Raw genomic sequence first — 4,417 nt, 5'->3', positions numbered from 1 at the left:
ATCCAGATTTATTTAAGAGAGTAGCCTGCGTGATCTAGGGAGAACTTTGACTACTATTTCTAGCAAGTTCAGCGATCGTGTAAAGGTTTCTTCGTTGATTCAGTGCAGTAGAGAAGACGATGGTGATGGCGGTGGTTATGTTTGTGACAATGTAGGTGGCATTAGTGAGTGTTAATGGCGGTGGTGGTGGTGGTGGTGGTGGTGATGGTTGTACTGGTAGTGTTGTTTATGTTGTTGTTGTTGTTGCGGTGGTGGCGAAGGTGGTAATGTTACGGTGGTGATACGTTTTTTTTTTTGTTTAAACTCGTCAACCTTGATCGAGCAGAGCTATGAGTCAAAGACTTTCGGACCTTAACCAGCCTGTCTTTCTTCTTTGTTTGTTTGTTTGTTCTTTCATTGTTTCTTTCTTTCTTTCTTCACATCTTTCGTATGTCCAGAACCACATTGTTTTAAGACGATACAATGTGAAGTGGGAAAGATTTGGCTGCCATTTCTAGGAGGTCAAATGACCAAATAGAAGCTTCTCTTTAGTCGTGAACTTTAGGGCGGCTCTTGTGGTGGCGATGGTGGAGGTGGTGGCAGTGGTGGTGGTGATGGTAGTGGCGGTGGTGGTGGGGTGATGGTTGGCCGTAAACAGTTATAGTGAGGAGATGATGATGTTGTTGTTGTTGTTGCGGTGGTGGTGGTGGTGGTGGTGTTAGTGGTGGTTGAGGTGGTGATGACTGAAGGAGATTAGTCAATGGAAGAGGGGACAGTTGCCCGTGCCCAGATGAAATTGATGTGATGACGAGTTCAATTTAATATATCTATGGGTTGAGTAGAGATGATGTTGTAGAGCATCAAAATTTCTAGGCAAAAACAATGTTGAGCAAGTTATTCAATGCAGCATAAGAGTGAATGAAGGGTTACACAATTTGCTGCAGCTATAACTGACTAGGAATAGGTACCGTTGAAGCTTTTGTCATCACAACCCGCATGAGGTGAAGGAAGAAAGAGAAGCAGGTTTTTCAGATGTGCAGGAATGGAGGGCAGATGTGCAAGATGAGGGCTGAGAACTCGATAAAGGCTTTCTTTGATTTTTTTCTCTTGTTTCTGTCATTGGGCTGTGGCCATGCTGAGGCTCCATCTTAAAGGGTTCAGACAATGAAAACAACCCCAGTGCTTATTTTTTAAAGCCTGATACATATTCTTGCAGTGGAGGCGCAATGGCCCAGTGGTTACGGCAGCGGACTCACGGTCGTAGGATCGCGGTTTCGATTCCCAGACCGGGCGTTGTGAGTGTTTATTGAACGAAAACACCTAAAGCTCCACGAGGCTCCAGCAGGGGATGGTGGCGAACCCTGCCATACTCTTTCACCACAACTTTCTCTCACTCTTACTTCCTGTTTCTGTTGTACCTGTAATTCAAAGGGTCAGCCTTGTCACACTGTGTCATGCTGAATATCCCCGAGAACTACGTTAAGGGTACACGTGTCTGTGGAATGCTCAGCCACTTGCACGTTAATTTCACGAGCAGGCTATTCCGTTGATCGGATCAACTGGAACACTCGTCGTCGTAACCGACGGAGTGCCAACAAAAACAAAACATACTCTTGCAGTCTTTTTTGCCAAAATGCTAGGTTATGGAGACATAAACACACCAACACTGGTTGTCAAGCAGTGGTGGGGGACAAACACACACACACAAACACACACACACACAAACACACACACATACGACAGGCTTCTTTCGATTTCCAGCTACCAAATCCACTCACAGGGCTCTGTTTGGCCCAAGGCTATAATAGAAAGCACTTGCTCAAGGTGTCATGCAATGGGACTGAACTCAGAACCATGTAGTCGGGAAACAAACTACTTACTACACAGCCATGCTTGCACCACTCCGTACCTAGTACTTATTCTGTCAGTTCTGTTTTTGCCAAACTGCAATGAGCTTCCACATAGTTTCAATCTACCAAATTCACTTACAAGATATTGGAGTGATAAAAGAAGATATTTTCTCAAGATGCCTCGGCACATTGGCATTGAACCTGTTACTATGTAGTTGCAAAACAAACTTGTACAAGCTACCATACAGTGAGATTGAACCTGAGACTGAATTGTTGGGAAACAAACTTCTTACCATACAGCCACGCCTGTGCCTATAATTTGGTTATGATTTATTTTCGACTCTGTTGTTGGCACTCCATCGCTTACGACGTCGAGGGTTCCAGTTGATCCGATCAACGGAACAGCCTGCTCGTGAAATTAACGTGCAAGTGGCTGAGCACTCCACAGACACGTGTACCCTTAACGTAGTTCTCGGCGTGACACAGTGTGACAAGGCTGACCCTTTGAATTACAGGCACAACAGAAACAGGAAGAAAGAGTGAGAGAAAGCTGTGGTGAAAGAGTACAGCAGGGTTTACCACCATCCCCTGCCGGAGCCTCGTGGAGCTTTAGGTGTTTTCGTTCAGTAAACACTCACGACGCCCAGTCTGGGAATTGAAACCGTGAGTCTGCTGCCCTAACCACTGGGCCATTGCGCCTCCACTTTTCGACTCTAATACAACACAAAGTCAAAAACCTAGATTAAATGAGGTTGAAATCTAGGCTGGTGATGTTACAATATCAGCTGTCATTTATAGACTATTAGAAATTTACTTTATTTATGCATGACAATTCATAATCATTTGATATAAGCAATCTGTAAATAACTTGTAGTTTATTTCTTTAGTTTTTTTAGTCATGCCCAAATGATTAAGTAGTTTCCTTTGCAATGACATGATCTTGGGTTCAATTCTGGAGCATGGTATCTTGAATAAGTATCTATTACTACAACATCAGGTTGACCTAAGCGTTGTGAGTGAAAATAGATTGGCAGTTGCCTGTCTATCCAGTTTGAATCAGTTGTATAGAAGCTCATCAAGTAGACTCAGAAGTACAGCATTATCACATACAGCATCAAGCTAATTCTGTCTGATTATCTTTTGATACCAATCCACCTGAAATTGCCCCTGGTTTTGTGATACAAACATCCTGTTTTAACCCTTTAGCATTCAGACTACTTTGCCAAATGTAATGTTTATTTATTCACATTAATCATCATCATCATCATCATCATCATCATCATCATCATCACTTAATGATGTCCGGCTTCCATGGTGGCGATTAATCATACATTATCACATAGCTTCAAGATTTCAAAGACGTGATTGCTTAGAATGACCTTGTTGGGTAGGTGTTAGAGGCCAGATTTTGACAGTTTGAACATAAAACAGAGAATATTTGGGCCGGATGTGGCCAGTTTAAAAGCTAAAGAGTTGAAGTGATCTTAACTAAAACCTTCTGTCGAAATTTCATGTTAATTCATGTTCCAAACATCAGCTTAATAACAACAAAATTATTTCAATAAATTCCTTATTATTTTTTCAAAATTAATGGAAATAAAAACAGTATTTCAACAAAAATATGATAACAAAAGAGTTAAAGGTATCTGTGGAATACTCAGTCACTTAATCGTTAATTTAATTAGTAGATAATTCACTTGATCAAACAACTGATTCCTCATAATCAAACAGAGATTCAGTCAATACTTATACCAGAGTTGGTGGTTCAGCACTGCATCTCCCTTTATTACAGCAGCAACCAATTGAATGATGACTACCATTATCATTCAATTATTGTACTTAATTAGCATCCAGCTGTAGAAACTCTGACAAATCAGATTGGAGCCTGGTGTAGCCATCTGGTTCGCCAGTCCTCAGTCAAATCGTCCAACCCATGCTAGCATGGAAGGCGGACGTTAAACAATGACGATGATGATGATGATGATGATTCATTTTATAATTTCTAACATTGGCGTCATTTTGGCAAGCTGGCAGAATCATTAGCATGCCAAGCAAAATGCTTAGCGGTATGTGTCCATCTTTACGTTCTGAGTTCAAATTCCACTTTGTCTTTCACCCTTTTAAGATCAATGAAATAAGTACCTGTTGAGCACTGGAGTAGATATAATCGACTTAACTAGTCCTGTGTAAGAGTATAAAAACAGCATCGCTCTGCCAAGTCATGTTGAGCCAATGTGGCAGAGTAGGCTCATCAAACCAGTATAATCTCAAGCTCAAATTCACAGCCTCCACATTAGACTGTGGTTGGTGGAGACAACATGATGAGGCCTTCGTCTTGCAGTGGACTGAGCATAGGCAATCCAGTCCAATCCTCTCTGTACCACTTATACTCCTCCTCGATGTTCCAATATCTATTTCTCTCTCTCTCTCACTCCCTTTCTCTCACTCTGTCTCTCTCTTTCTCTTTAACTCTATCTCTCCTTCTTTCTTTTCTTACTGGGGTAGCTAAATATCTCCTCTATAGTAAGACACATATCTCTATCCTTCTGTTATACTTTAACCTTTGAACCGCTTCAAAGCCACCTCCT

This window comes from Octopus bimaculoides, chromosome 6, assembly GCF_046866305.1.
Source record: "Octopus bimaculoides isolate indiv1 chromosome 6, ASM4686630v1, whole genome shotgun sequence".
In the NCBI taxonomy this organism is placed as follows: domain Eukaryota; kingdom Metazoa; phylum Mollusca; class Cephalopoda; order Octopoda; family Octopodidae; genus Octopus; species Octopus bimaculoides.
The sequence above is the reverse complement of the archived record's forward strand: the minus strand, read 5'-3'. Positions refer to the sequence as shown.